Source organism: Paramisgurnus dabryanus, chromosome 10 (genome assembly GCF_030506205.2).
Source record: "Paramisgurnus dabryanus chromosome 10, PD_genome_1.1, whole genome shotgun sequence".
Lineage (NCBI taxonomy): Eukaryota > Metazoa > Chordata > Actinopteri > Cypriniformes > Cobitidae > Paramisgurnus > Paramisgurnus dabryanus.
This window is the reverse complement of record NC_133346.1, coordinates 40,412,283-40,428,416: the sequence shown is the minus strand read 5'-3', so window position 1 is coordinate 40,428,416 and position 16,134 is coordinate 40,412,283. Positions and strand designations below refer to the sequence as shown.

The 16,134-nt window shown below is 44.9% G+C and overlaps 1 long non-coding RNA gene across 1 annotated transcript; it reads right to left on the bottom strand.

Annotated features, from left to right (window-relative positions):
- Positions 1-8,682: 8,682 nt before the first annotated feature.
- On the bottom strand, positions 8,683-10,220 carry LOC135718523 (uncharacterized). The gene is made up of 3 exons (XR_010520880.2): positions 9,134-10,220; positions 8,831-8,919; positions 8,683-8,747 (listed from the first exon to the last, which is right to left on the bottom strand). It is a non-coding gene; the product is annotated as an uncharacterized lncRNA (long non-coding RNA).
- Between the last annotated feature and the right edge of the window lie 5,914 nt (positions 10,221-16,134).

Sequence of the window (16,134 nt, the reverse complement as noted above, 5' to 3'; positions counted from 1 at the left end):
CTATACATTGTACTATAGTAGTTCAGCAGAGTTATGTTGTTGTTCTGGAAACGCATCCCCAGCAGAGTCCTGCAGACGAGCAAGTGAACTGGTGGAAAAATATCAACGTGACCTTTGCGGATGTGGGTCAAGAAACAATATAGGGATGGGCAGACTGCACAGGAGTTCAGGTTACGTCTTTATGTAAAACAGATCACATTTACGGGTACCGAATTAACTTAATGCAGCTGTTGGATAATGAGTCAAGAGCTCAAAATCGGAATGTTGTGAGAACGGTGTCTGCCAATTTCGGTTTCTGGAAGGTCGATCGGTGCATCTCCAGTATTAAACATGTAAGTGATAATGTAAAAAAATCAAATCATAAATACCTGCATAAACCAGAACAGATGCCAAATGTTTTGACCACATGGCAGGATCTGGAACGTCTCAGCGCTTAACTTTGGCTGTAAAGTTTTTTTGAGGCCAATAGCAATATATACCCTGTTAAAAAAGATCTTCATGTCAACAGGCATTAGCTTAAAATGTTGATTTAGTGAAGATTATTCACACAAACACTATTCACATTTGCAATTAGAGATGAATTGATCAAGTAATCAGACATCAATAAATATGAAGTGATCACCAAATTTTCTATTAAAAAAATACCTCATTTGTTGTTTCAAGCCAGTTGGAAGGAACAACATCAACTGTATTGTCTTGGGGGAACTTAATCACTGCATATCTCTAAAAGAGAAAACAACTGAGGATTTGGAGCCAAAGGAAAACAAGTGATTTGCAGTTGTCACAAACGTGACTAACCCTGTTGGCTCCAATCCTTGATCAGGTGAGATACATATGTACAAGTATATATTTACAATATATACACACACACACACACACAAAGTAACGCAGTTTAATGATATCAAAAGCACAGGTATGGGTACCAAGTCATTTCTTAATTTAAGGGATAATTTACCCAAAATGAAAACTAAATCCTTATTTACTCACCCTTTTTTGTTGCTTTAATGCTGTATATATTTCTTTCTTTTCCAGACCACAACATGAGATTTAAAAAAAAAAGTCCTGCATGTGCTTGTGCACATAATTGCAGTGTATGGCGAGCAGCACTTGTAAAAAGATACAAAATGATCACATAGTGGTCCTTTGGTAAAAAGGATGTATATTCCAAATGTTCTGGGGCTATATGACAGCGTTTGGTTACATTATTTATTATTTAAAGAATATCCTGACTTGACAGTTGGACTCTATTAGCGGGGCAGGTTGCATCGACTTGCCCAGCTAAAGCACACAAGTTCTAAAAAAAAGAATAATAAAAATGAATCCATGCCTAGAAACTCCAAAAAAAAAAAATGTGTGTACTTTTGGAATAGAATATCTCCGGACTGAAACTGACGGTGAACAGATTAATGAGATGGCTTGTTGTTGCGATAAGTAAAACACAGATTTGTTGTATAGGACTTGATATTGATATCTCTTAATGCATACTTGAGGCACCGATGAGACTCTGTGGGATGGTCAATTAAGTGATGGCACCCTCGTCAGTCCTTCCTTCTCCTGAAGTTGATCCTTCCTCGTAATTCAGTGAAAACCCTTGACCTAACCTCAATCTCTAACACCACAAGCTCACCACAACCCGACCATACACGCCAAACCGTTTGACTAAGGCCCGAAGCCCCACTGTTGTCATTAATGCAGGTTCAGTGGCAAACGAGTAGTGTGAAGCTGCAGACTCGGAGACTGCACCTACAGACCCCCGCCCAGAGACCCGCATTCTCAGACCCCTCGTTTTTTGAGACACCGCCCCCAGCTTTTTGGAAGACCGTATAACACCCTTATCCAAATGGCATTGAAAACGTCTCGGTTACGGATGTAACCCTCGTTCCCTGAAGGAGGGAACGGAGACGTCACGTCGTGACCGACGAATTGGGAACTCGCTTAGAGAGACCAATCTGCTTCGAATACTACTAAAACGCCAATGAACTTGGCATTGAGATATTTGCATAATGCTGGCGCCGCCCCGCCAGGTGCGTATATAAGCAGCAGGTGCAAATAAGGAAATTAGCTTCTTTTTCGCTGAGAAAGCCGGAAAGTGTGACCGGCCGTAACAGCAGGTGGCAGCACCTGTGGCGACGGGACGTGACGTCTCCGTTCCCTCCTTCAGGGAACGAGGGTTACATCCGTAACCGAGACGTTCCCTTTCAGTCGGTCACTACGACGTCACGTCGTGACCGACGAATTGGGAATCCCTATCAAAACGCCACTAGGGGCTGACCTCTTCCAGTGACTGCGTAAAAGCCCTCCGGTTCCACTTAAGGAGGAGGAGGTAGGTTTTAAGGCAGAAGGCCGGGCACTAGATGTTCCTTTAACCCCACAGAAGTGCCAGCGACTGGGAAGCGCCCTACCTGAGCGGGATAGGAACGCTGCGGAAGCCACCACCCGTCTTAAGGGTTAATGGTGGGCGAAAGTCAACCGTAGTTGAGAAATAAAGACAGCCGTGGCTGTGTAAGCAAAGCAGTGCTCTGCTAAGGGAAACGTGGGCTGGTAGGATTAACCCCACGGAAAAATACTCACAAAGGAACCCGGTGGGACACAATGTGGAGCCCGAGCCAGACACGTAGGTTCGCGAGGATACAGCTAGTGAAAGGCTGACAGCCAATGCTCCGCAACAAAGGCTGCCAAGGCAGCGGAGGAAGAACAATTCAAACCATTACGCATTTTTGTTCTGAAGGCCTTCCATACTGACACAGTTATGAAGCATCAGTTGGAGGCTGCAAGCCGACCTGTGAGACTGTTCTCCGTGCTCCCCCTGGTGAGGAAAGAACACGAGAGGATACAGGCTCAATACGAACACTGTAAAATCTAATGAACGTATTAGGTGTCGCCCAACCAGCAGCTCTACAGATGTCTGTTAGCGAGGAACCACGAGCTAGAGCCCAAGATGAGGCAACGCTCCGTGTGGAGTGCGCTCTCAAATTAAAGGGGCAAGGAATACCCTGAAGATTATAAGCCAGGGCGATAGTATCAACTATCCAATGAGACATCCTCTGCTTAGTGACAGCTTTCCCTTTCTGCTGGCCACCATAACAAACAAAGAGCTGGTCTGAGGTCCTGAGGCTTTGCGTGCGATCCACGTAGAGTCGCAGTGCGCGTACGGGGCACAACAAAGCCATGGTTGGGTCTGCGTCCTCCGGAGGCAGCGCTTGCAAGCTCACCACTTGATCTCTGAAAGGAGTAGTGGGAACTTTGGGCACGTAGCCTGGTCTGGGCCTCAATGTTACGCTTGAGGCAGCAGGACCAAACTGAAGGCACGAGTCGTCAACAGAGAATGCATGTAAATCCCCTACTCTCTTCACTGAGGCCAATGCTAGCAGGGTCAGAGCTTTCATTGATAAAAGCTTCAGACTCACAGACTGCAAAGGCTCGAACGGGGGGGCCTGAAGGGCTTTCAGCACCATGGACAGGTCCCAGGGAGGAATAGAAGGAGGGCGCGAGGGGTTTAGCCTACGAGCGCCTCTTAGAAATCTAACAACCAAATCATGCTGGCCAACTGTTCTGCCGTTAATAAGTGAGTGATGAGCAGAAATAGCAGCGATATCAACTTTAATGGTGGAGGGTGACAGCCTACCGTCTAACCTATGTTGAAGATATAAAAGCACGGTGTTAATAGGGCATTCTCTGGGGTCCTCGCATTGCGAAGAGCACCAGGTGACGAAAAGGTTCCATTTAAACGCGTAAGCCCGTCTCGTAGACGGAGCTCGTGCCGCGTTGATTGTGTTAGATACCGCTTGCGGTAAATCACCTAAACCTTGCGCGCGCTCAACGACCACACATGGAGATCCCACAGGTCGGGGCGCGGGTGCCATAATGTGCCCCCTCCTTGAGAAAGAAGGTCCTTCCTCAGGGGAATCCGCCAGGGAGGGGCTGTCGCGAGGAGCATTAACTCTGGAAACCAATTCTTGCTCGTCCAATATGGGGCGATCAGTAAAAGGCTCTCCTCGTCCTGCCTGACCTTGCACAGTGTCTGTGCGATTAAGCTCACTGGGGGGAATGCATATTTGCGCATCCCCCGAGGCCAGCTGTGTGCCAATGCGTCCACGCCGAGGCTGCCCTCGGTTAGTGAATAAAATAGGCGACAGTGGGTATCGTCCGGCGACGCAAACAGATCTATCTGCGCACGACCGAACTTCTTCCAAATTAGCTGGACCGTCTGGGGGTGGAGTCGCCATTCGCCGGGGCGCGCAGCTCGAGAAAGCGCGTCCGCTGCTGTATTGAGCGAGCCCGGAATGTGAATGGCACGAAGGGACCTCAGATGCTTCTGACTCCAAAGGAGGAGATGACGAGCGAGATGCGACAGGTGACGGGAGCGCAAACCGCCTTGACGGTTGATATACGCAACGGTCGCAGTGTTGTCGGTGCGTACTAGTACATCCTTCCCTCGCAGCTCCGTAGCGAAGCGTACTAGTCCCAGATATACTGCCCACAACTCTCGGCAATTGATATGCCAGTGCAACTGGGGTGCTGTCCACACCCCTGAAGCTGTAAGCTCGTCGTACGTGGCACCCCAGCCCGTGTCGGACGCATCTGTGTGTACAACAGCATGCCGAGCGATCTGTCTCATGGACACACCGGACCTGAGAAACGCGGGGTCCGACCACGGGGGGAATGTTAGGCGACACGCAGGTGTAATGGTTACACGATGGATGCCGGCGCGCCACGCTCTCCTCGGGACTCGATCGTGAAGCCAACGCTGAAGCGGTCTCATATGGAGCAGCCCGAGCGGTGTCACGGCCGCTGCTGCTGCCATATGCCCCAGGAGCTTTTGAAATTGTTTCAGCGGGACCGCATTCTTCCCTCGGAATGAACCGAGGCAAGTCAGAATTGACTGGACGCGCTCTTCTGTCAAACGCGCCGATAAATCGATCGAGTCCAGTTCCATCCCGAGAAAAGAGATCCTCTGCGTGGGGCAGAGTTTGCTCTTTTCCCAGTTGACCCGAAGACCCAAACGGGCGAGATGCCGAAGCGTTAAATCTCTGTGTTCGCAAAGCGTCCGTCGAGAATGCGCTATTATAAGCCAATCGTCGAGGTAAGCCAATATGCGAACGCCGCTCTCTCTGAGGGGTTTTAACGCCGCCTCCACTACTTTCGTGAACACACGGGGAGAGAGGGATAGCCCGAACGGTAAAACTTTGTACTGGTATGCCCGTCCCTCGAATGCAAACCGGAGAAACGGTCTGTGACGAGGGAGAATGGACACATGAAAGTACGCGTCTTTCAGGTCTATAGCCGCAAACCAATCTTGGGGGCGAATTGAATTGAATATTTGCTTCGGTGTTATCATCCTGAAAGACCTCCTCTGCAGAGATTTGTTCAGAACGCGCAAATCCAAGATCGGTCGTAACCCCCCGCCCTTTTTGGGTACTATAAAATACGGGCTGTAGAAGCCCGATCTCATCTCGGTTGGAGGGACCGGCTCGATCGCGTCCTTCGCCAGCAGGACTTCGACCTCTGCACGCAGTACATGTGCATCGGACGCTTCCACCGTGGTGAAACGAATGCCCGAGAATTTGGGTGTGTGCCGGTTGAATTGTATTTCGTAACCGAGGCGGACAGTGCGTAAAACCCAACGAGACGGGCTGGGAAGCTGAAGCCAAGCCCCCAGGGACCGTACGAGGGGAATTAACGGCACTACCGGGGTACCCGCGGGGGGGCGGCGGAGCGGGACAGGTGGTACTGCCGGTACGTCTGCTGGGACAGCATAAGTATCTACAGTATGTGTGTGTGTGACACTGACCTGAGCCCGCTGAGGGTGACGGTCGTCTGGTCTCCTCAGCGGAGAGCACAGACTCCGAAGAGGGTGCTGGTGGTCCCGTCTCCTCAGCGGAGAGCTGGAACTCCTCAGAACACCCGCTGGCGATAGAGGAGAGGGAGGAAGAGCATGTAAATGCCCGCTCACATCTCTCTCGATCCTCTGGAGACCTGGAGAAGGAATAGGAATGCACTCTTTTTGTGGTTTTGTGGGTGCCGGCTGAGAAGCCGGCGGAACAGAAACAAAACGAAACCAAAGATTCTCCATCCGGCCCTCTACCGGTGGAGGGAGCGATGCCGTCACCGTCACCGTCTCCCGTAGAGTGATCCCATCCAAATCCAGGTCGCCCGTCTCAGGGCCGCTTCGATTTCCGTTTACCACGGGAAGCGGGTGGGGCGGGCGGGGCGGGCTGTCGACGGCTGTTCCCCCTCCGTGGCCTGGAAGATGTTCTAGTGGGGGGGGCGGAGGCAGCCGCCGCAGGGCGCCCTCGGCGAGGAGCAGACGGGCCCGCCGGCGCTGGAGGGCGAGATGCAGGTCGCTTGCGCCGGGGCATGATCTGAGCGATCGCCTCTGTCTGCTTCTGGGCGGCGGAGAACTGCTGGGCGAAGGACTCCACCGACTCACCGAATAGGCCAGCCTGGGACACTGGAGCGTCCAAGAACTTGTTCTTCTCCGCATCCGACATGTCCGCCAGACATAGCCATAAGTGGCGTTCCTGGACCACCATCGTGGACATGGCACGACCGATTGCCTGCGCTGTCACCTTCGTAGCGCGAAGAGCCAGATCAGTGGCAGCCCGGAGCTCCGAAAGGACAGGCGAGTCGTGTCCTCCCTCGTGCAGATCCCTCAAGGCCTTCGCTTGGTGAACCTGCAGCAACGCCATAGCGTGCAGGGCTGAAGCCGCCTCTCCACATGCCTGGTGGGCAGCGCCCGTTAAACCGGAGGACTGTCTGCAGGCACGAGAGGGGAGGGTTGGGCGGTCCTTCCAAGAGGGAGCGTGTGCCGGACACAGCTGCATCGCGACAGCACGCTCCACGGGAGGGATCCCCGTATAACCCTTAGCGGCTCCGCTGGTGAGGGAGGTGAGGGGGGAGGGCTGAAACGGCCGTAATCTCGTGGAAAACGGCGACTTCCAGGTTCTAGTCAGCTCCTCGTGCACCTCGGGGAAGAAAGGCACCGGTGGAGAGGGTTGTGAAACCCGGGCAGCTCCAAAGAACCAATCATCCAGGCGGGACGGTTCGGGCTGAGGGGGGGGAACCCACTCTAACCCTACGGTCTCCGCCGCTCGAGCGAGCACGGCCACCATCTCTGGATCGAACTCCGGCGTCCCAACCCGACCAGAGGGAGGAAGGGCGTCGGGGTCCACGTCAGGGGGAGGAGGCCCACCCTCGGATGCTGCGGCGTCGGTGGACCCGGAGGGCGGCACGATGGATTCTAGAGACATCGTAGAACACGACGCTGAAGTCTCCATCGGCACATCAACCGGCTGTGGATGAGGAGGCTGAGAGCCTGAGGACGAATCCCCCGCTCGGCTCAGCACAGTGATGCGCAGGTCGTCCTTAGAGAGCTTCACAGCCGCACCGTGGCGGCGTTCAGCACTCGCATGACGAGGGTTGCGTTTTTCCCGGAGGAAAGACAACCGTCTGCGCAAATCCACAAGGGACATGTTCTCGCAGTGAGAACACTTACCCCCAGCGAACGCTGCCTCTGCGTGCTCGATGCCCAAACACGAAAGACAACGCTCGTGACCGTCCTTCGGACCCATGTATTTGCCGCACCCAAGATCGCACGGACGAAAAGCCATCCTGAAAAGGACGCTGATGTCCGGATATACGAGAGAGTGGCTGCCTTTAACAAGGCACAAAGCTCTCTCGTATCACTCTTTTAGGGAAATTCACTCAGATGCTCAGTTGATGATGCGCACAGGGAAAGGCAACGCACACACTAAACTCAAAACAAAATAAAGATGTAGAGTCGTGGAATTAAGCGAAGCGTCCGCTGTGGTACTGCTAGTCCAACCAACTTCAGCAATCGAATCCCACCAGAGTAGAGTAGCTTCTCAGTAGCAGATACTGCCGGCTTTCGAAGCGATAAAAAGCTAATTTCCTTATTTGCACCTGCTGCTTATATACGCACCTGGCGGGGCGGCGCCAGCATTATGCAAATATCTCAATGCCAAGTTCATTGGCGTTTTAGTAGTATTCGAAGCAGATTGGTCTCTCTAAGCGAGTTCCCAATTCGTCGGTCACGACGTGACGTCGTAGTGACCGACTGAAAGGGAACAATAGGATGCAATATTACGGTCTCGTTTTATTTAAAGTTATCCAAATAAATATTTGCGTTCCCGGCTTAATGCATGTGCCAAAAACAAATTGTATTCTCTGACTAACAATTTACCCAGTAGTTATTTTTTTGAGCGTGGCTGTAATTAAAAGAAAATTACTGATGGAAGGGATACAATTACAGATTGAACTATCTTTAGAAAAATATTATGTAATATTATATTGCTACAATGTTGTTGTTTTTTTTATTAAAAATCTATTTTTTTCTTTCAGTTCAACCTGTAATGGTTATTAACATCATGCTAACATTACAAAACCTGTTTTTTGATATTTTGAATCCGAAGCTAAACTTAAATAAGAATAGACAAAACACCAATAATAAACAATTATGTACTTTATTGAACAATCACCTAAACATCACCTTGCTGTAAACAGGAAAAAGCAAACAAAAAAGAAAGAATTGTGTTAGTGACTTTACTTTTCAATTTCAATTGCATTAAAAAGAACTCCTTATTTATAAGTCACTTTGGATAAAAGCGTCTGCTAAATGAATAAATGTAAAATAATGTAAATGCATAAGGTAAAATAATTACTTCCTGCAGGTGATTTTTTCCTTCTTCTGTCTTTTGGAAACTGCTCCTTCAAATTCCTCGACTTCACTAAAATAAAACATGAAGGCCATTGTCAAAAATGGTGTGTAATAAAAATACTATTTTTTTGCAAATACAAATTACAAGCATACCTAGAGTGATAAGAAGGGCCACTGAGGAACACCTGCTCAGCTTCCTGCCAGGATAATGCCTGCATTTCACATAGGCCATGAATAATGGCCTGTCTATATAAACAAATACATAAATTAACTTATATAAAAACATTGCATATATGACAATAATAGAAACAATCCAATTGACAAACATGTTGGGCCTACTTCAGGAAAAAAGAAAACTACAAATAAACTCCACTTCATTCTTGAAGTTCAGTTGAGTTTTAGATTTATAAAGCAGAGCTTTGAGGCATTGAAAAAGAATAGCACACTGCAGCTCACTGTCCATGTAGACAGGCACACATGGCTTTAGGGGGAACCACTTTGATGGTAGTCAAAATCACTGCATCATTTGTGACATTTTGGAATTTCTGGAAGTGAGTCCCCGTTTGAATTCTAATTTTAAGACCACTCCACAGAGTCCATACAAGGAACCCAAACAAAAGGCCAAATGACACATTCTAGCTGACATGTTAATATCATAGGCTGGTTAATAAATAGTGAAGGCATAGTACATTTGATTATTAGTCAATTGTATGAGTTGTTAATGGCTGGCAGCAACTTAATATCACAGTTAAATTGATATTGATTCATTTTAATACTTTCTTTTTTAAGAGCTCATTTAAGTAGTCTACATAAATTATATAAAGTAAAATAATTTTTCCTGCATTAAATAATTCAATTTATAGTTTAAGGAGAAAAGGTCCGGTAATTAAAAAAAGGTCAAATGTAAATCAGATTAAATAATTAATGATGACATTCTTTGATATTAACACACTTTGGGGTGGTTTCCCAAACAGGGATTAGTTTAAGTCAGGACTAGGCCTTAGTTTAATTAGAAAATATAACTAGTTTGATCAAACATGCCTTATTAAAAACATTACTTGTGTACATTTTGAGGCCAAGCAATGGCCACTGATGTATTTTAAGACATAAGTTGTTTTCAGTTTGGGCAGCTCTTATATTTATTTTAGTCTAGGACTAGTAATCCTAGTCCGGGAAACCACCCCTTAATGTATTTAATTAGTCTACTTTAATGTCAACAAATTTTAATCAAATTTTTACAATGGCTTGTCTAAAAAAAGTCCAAGGTTAAAAGCTAACGTTAGCTAGCTATGTTATTTAGCTATAAATGTTTTCGGGGGGAAAAGGCGAAAAAAACATACATTAACGGCTCAAATTTTGTTACAATCTATCTTTACAAATATTAAATGTACTTATATGTTGGGTTATCGATTAGCTAAAGTAGTTTGATTAAAAAAAGAATTTGAATGAGTATAATTCGCTTAATAAAATTAACGATACTCACGTTTCTTCAAATGTTTATCCGATCCAATTTGATCGCTGTCTCGAAAAACGAGGGGTCTGAGAATGCGGCTCTCTGGGCGGGAATCAAAGAGAGGGAATCAAATTGAAACCTAATGTGCATTTCAAGATAGAATTATAGTTTGTATAGTTTTACATATTATTGTTTTTAATGTTAAATATTATAGCAGAATAAAAAGCTTGTGTTAATACGTTCACATTATGAAATTAACATGTATGAAGATAATTTCATCATGTTTACAACTCAATGTAAACTTTATATTAAACAACAACAGAATTTGTCTTGTAAACGGATGTGAAATGATCATGTGCTGACTGTTGCACGTCACATAGACGACAGAGTCAAGTGAGCTCTGCTTAACTCAGCGGTAAGTTTAATTTCATCTCAAGTATCAAATGGTTTGCGCTCTCTATCATTAAAAACGGTCAAGTAAACAACACGCGCAGAGATAATGCACTTGTCAATGACGGCTCACAAACGCGCAAGATAGTATTTGTATGTGTGCTTGTTGTCAATGAGATTTCTTCTCACAAACACGCTCAAGCACGGGATATGTGTGCTTGTCAATGAAGGGCATTATATCCGCGGAATTCAGCATCAGTTTTCCGCCGAAATCTGCGGTCGCGGATTTTGTTTGGGCTTGGCTATATGCCTTTCTCCTGCTGCTGTTTAAGTTGTCACCTGTTTTGAGTCGTTGTTATTCATAAGTTGATAACCTGCTGTTTAAAACATTAAGTAAAAAAAGTAATGCAGACAGCCCCGTTTATGACTTTCACTGTTAATAAATTGAATCTCCATTACATTTTTTTTTAATGCGCGCGGGGGCACCTAGATATTCGAATAATATTCGGATACATTGCATGATATTCGAAATCCATTCTAATTTGATTTTTCTCAAAAGTGACAGCCCTAATGTATACCAGCAGAATAATTGGAAATATATGGCACGTGCCACATGGGACCATTCTGATACTTTTGAATGTTTTTTAAAAGCTTGATGCTGATCGCTATACACTGTTATTATTTATAAATTAAAAGTTTCATCATATAAGACTACTTATTGAATTTCTTCTGTGTGACATAAATGGAAAATTTGAAAAATATTCTGACTGCTATTTTCCACAAAATGAAAGTAAAGAGTAGCACCATAAAGGAGAAAATGTACTATAAAAACACCATACTAAATTTTCTGAAACCACCTGATTTTTGTTCAAGCAACAAACCAAAAATAAAAAAGCAAACCAAGGCTAATGCTGCGTTTACACCAACCACGGTAGAGGCGTGAAGCGCGAGTGATTTCAATGTTAAGTCAATGTGAAGACGCGTTGATGCGCGTCAGGAGGTCCCGCGGCGCGGAAGAAGCTTTCGGCGCGGTGTGGAAGACGCGATTCCGCCTCTTTCGCGTGTGAAGCTTACGCGAAAGGCACGAATTGAGCGTTGTGCGTGGTACGCGCAAATGGTGCTTTTTGTGCATTTTGCGGTTCACGCGAATTTGCGGCTGACGCCCGAGTTGAAAAATTGGAACTTTGCCGGAATTTCGTGCCGTGTTAACCAATCAGGAGCCTGCTTGCTGCTGTGGCCGCAGACCAGTCCAGAGTCATTCATTCAACATGGAGGAAAGGCTGATATTGTCCGTGAGCAGTCACCCGGAGATATATGATACAACCTCGTATTTCTACAGAGACAGAATCAAAAAGGACCTCGCTTGGAAGAGTGTCAGTGAGGAGATTGGCCAACCTGGGAAGTTTTAAATACACTTTTCACTCTTGAGTCACGTGACTACACGTTTATCGGCCCGCGGCCGTCCCGCCATTTTTTAAATGATTTCCCCCATGACCAGATGTCCCCGTTTTCTGGGGACAGGCCCTTTTTTCCATAAACCCACAACAATAAAGAGATGAAAACATTAAAAAGGCTTTTGTCCCCGACTGTAAATTCATAGACAACAACAAATAAGATTTCAAGAATATTTAAACCATTGAACTAGGACCCTTTGTTTTACTACATATAAAACCCAAAAACCCTATTTATACCATGCAGTAAATCCATGGTTTTGCTGATAGTAATCAATAAACCAAAAAAATATGGTTACTACAGTTTTACCACAAAAAAAATAAAAATGAATAATTTTACATTACCTTATACAGCTACTTTTCTCTAACAAAATGTATTTATTCAGAGGACATCTGCTGTAAGAAGTGGAAGAAGGAGACAGAGAAGAGGAGTGGGTTAGCAGCAGGGTCGGGGAAGAAGTGGAAGTACTCCCAGATCCTGGGATTCCTCGAGCCCTTTGTTACCCCACGCGAAACCAGCAGTAACATGGGAGGGGTCGAGGCCCAGGTCATGGAGTACAACCACCCCAGGGGGACACTGAAACAGGTGAGTTTTCCAATAAGGCCAATTTACAAAGCATATATGGTGTTAATGTTTACAGATGCAGAGTATAATGTAATCTCTATGGGGCGGACTACTACTAGACTACATGAAATGTAGAAAACAACGTGCACTGACATATCTTAAAATACTTCAGTGCCCTTTGTTTTGCATCAAAATGCACACAAGTAATGTTTTCAGTAAGGCATTTTTGTTAAAACTAGTTATATTTCCTCAATACATGGCGTAGTCATGTATAATATATAATATTATACCTAAAAAGTGGAAATTAGCAATGGTAATTCTTTTTTTTAAGGGCGGAGATCCTGAAGATCCAATTAATTATCGTCCCATATCTAGATTGCCAGTTCTAGCAAAGGTCTTTGAATCATTAATAAATGATCAATTAAAAAAATATCTGACGGCTAATAAAATTTTCCATGATTATCAGTCAGGATTTAGAACCGGACATAGCTGCATTACTGCAGCGATGCTAGTGTCAAAAGATATTATAACATCACTAGACAGTAAAAAGTCATGTGCTGCCTTATTTGTTGATCTTTTAAAGGCCTTCGATTCCATAGATCATAAATTATTGATACAGAAACTCAGGTCTATAGGCTTTAGTGAAGCAGCTCTGAGCTGGTTTGAAAATTATTTTTCTGATCGTACTCAATGTGTGTCAGTGGAAAATTATAATTCACCATTCCTTTAAGTAATTACTGGAGTCCCTCAAGGATCTGTTTTAGCTCCTCTTTTATTCTCTATTTATATTAATGATCTAAGTCAGGGGTTTTCAACCTTTTAGGACATGCGCCCCCCTGTGCTTGTTTAATTTCACCCGTGCCCCCCAACACGCACATACACATACAGTAGGCTATACGTTATACTGCATAGTATCTCTAACCTCATTATTTTGTAACATATGATTAAATAAATATAATAAGCTTACCGTATTCAGTGTGATGACTGAGCTTGTTTCTGAGAGCACAGGGTGTCAATCCGTGGTTCTATGCCTGACACAGCTAATCGTACATCATCTTCCAAACTTAATAGTCGCGAGCGGTGCTTGTTTTTGATGTAAGTGCAGGCTGAAAATGTGGCTTCACAAAGCCAAGTTGAGGCAAAAGTACATTAATTGCCAGATCTGAAAGTTCTGCATACTCTGTATCCACTGACAACCAGAATTCTGACAGCGTGCTTGAATCAAATAGTGCTTTCAAAGTGCGGTCACTTGAAAGGTCCAGAAGGGCATCCTGCTGGCTTGATGACAGAATCCCGTCGGTGCTTTCGACGAAGGGATTACGAACCCAGTTATACTGGTTCCACCTATCCTGCTCAGGAAAATAATTATTGAAGTGTGCAGACAGCACTTTCAGATGTTGAATTATTTCTTTTTTTGAAACATCCCAGTTAAGCTCATTATCCGTGAGAAATTCATCCAAGGTTGGAAACATGTCTACATTTCCCCTATCAACTTGACCTCTCCATCGCTCCAATTTCCTCACAAACCCCACAATTTTATCAGCCATTGTTAGCAGGTTTGAATTTGGGCCCTGCATAGATTAATTAAGAGTATTAAGTCGATCAAAAATGTCAGATAGGTATGCAAGATTTGTGAGCCACTTAGGGTCAGTAAAGTAATTTGCAAAGGAAGATGCACAATCAAACAAAAAAATTCTTAGTTCGTCACGCAAGGAAAATATATGCTGCAGTACTTTTACCCTGGAAAGCCACCGCACCTCCGTGTGCAAAAGTAAGGATTCGTGTTCTGAGCCCATTTCTTTGCATAACAGGGCAAACAGTCTTGATTTTATGGGACGAGTCTTGATGAAATTTACAATTTGTGTTGCTGTTTGAAGCACTGCGTTCAGCTCTGCAGGAAGAGTTTTTGCTGCAAGGGCTTCTCTGTGAATCATGCAGTGGGTAAAGCGGACATGCGGAGCTACGTCACGAACCAAAGCAGCGAGTCCTTTATTTTTCCCGAACATGGCTCCCGCTCCGTCTGTACAGACACCGACACAGTTGTCCCAACGAAGTCCAAGTTCATCCAGTTTGTAATTTAGTTTTTCAAAAATATCTCTGCCTGTGCAGGTTTTCTCCATTTGTGAGCAAAATAACAAATCCTCAAGCAGTTTTCTCTCATATCGATAGCGGACGAAAACAAGTAATTGTGCAGAGTTTGTAATGTCTGTTGATTCGTCTGTTTGCAATGAATTTTTTTCCCGCCGTTTATTCTCTCTATTAGTTGACATTTGACGTCTGTTGCCATGTCAGTAATACGGGGGCTCATTGTATTGTCTGATAGTGGGATATGTTCAATTTCACTACTGGGACACTTGTCACCAAACATTGTTTTACAGATGGCCATTGCTGCTGGACGAATAAGGCTCTCTGCAATAGTATGGGGCTTTTTGGCCTTGGCAACCAAGTATGCGACCTCATATGAAGCAGTAAGCGCTTTGGCTGCAACAGTAGTTTGGCTGGTCTCGTTTGTTTTTGAATTCTTAACCCTGATTCTTTACGGCAAAAAAATCTACTGGTTTATCTTTTAATGTCAGGTGTTTGGTTTGTAAGTGTCTTATCAGTTTCACAGGTTTTAAACTGTCATTTGCAAGGACTTCCGAACATACAACACATTGTGGACGTGGTTCGTTATTTAGCGTTATGCATGTAAATCCATATTTGATGTATTGTTCATCATACTTCCTTCGTTTTGAAGCACCCGTGCCCTTAGTTTTTGCGTGTAATCCTCTCTGTGTGGAAAGTCCTGATGATGAAGGATCGCCATCATCAGTATGGTGAAGACGATTAGTCTCCTCTTCTTTTCTGTCAGTTGGTTTATCAGTGTTATCACTAGTTTTTTTACAAGCCACCGTTCCTTTTCGGGTTTAGTTTAGTCAATCACACACCTTGAATAACTACTGTACTAATTGAGGTTTATGAGCGCCGCACAGACTGACGGAGTTATGACGCATGAGCGACCAATGCCAGATCACACCATGTGCTCTTTTACTCGAGCGTATGCTCGCGCCCCCCTTAACAGGTGCTAGCGCCCCCCAGGGGGGGCCCGCCCCACAGGTTGAAAACCCCTGATCTAGGTTATGGAATAGATTCCGCCAAATTACACCTGTATGCTGATGACACAATTATTTATTCTACTGCATCTTCCCTAAACCAAGCAATGAAACAATTACAGAACGCTTTTCAAATACTGCTACAAACACTGTCGCATTTACAATTGGTTTTAAACTCGAAAAAGACAAAATATATGATTTTTAGCCGGGGTCACTCTAACGTATCTGATATAATAATTACAAACTTAAATGGTCTACCATTAGAAAGAGTAAGCTCCTATAAATATTTAGGTATATGGTTGGATGAAAGACTAGCATTTGACGTACATATCGATAAGTTGTTAAAGAAGCTCAGGCCAAAATTAGGTTTTTTTTATCGCTTAAAAAATTGCTTCCCCTATGAGGCCCGAAAGAAAATAGTAGAGAGTGCTTTTTTACCAATAATTGATTATGGTGATCTTCTATATATGCACGCAACTACATCGCTACTTAAAAAATTAGATTCT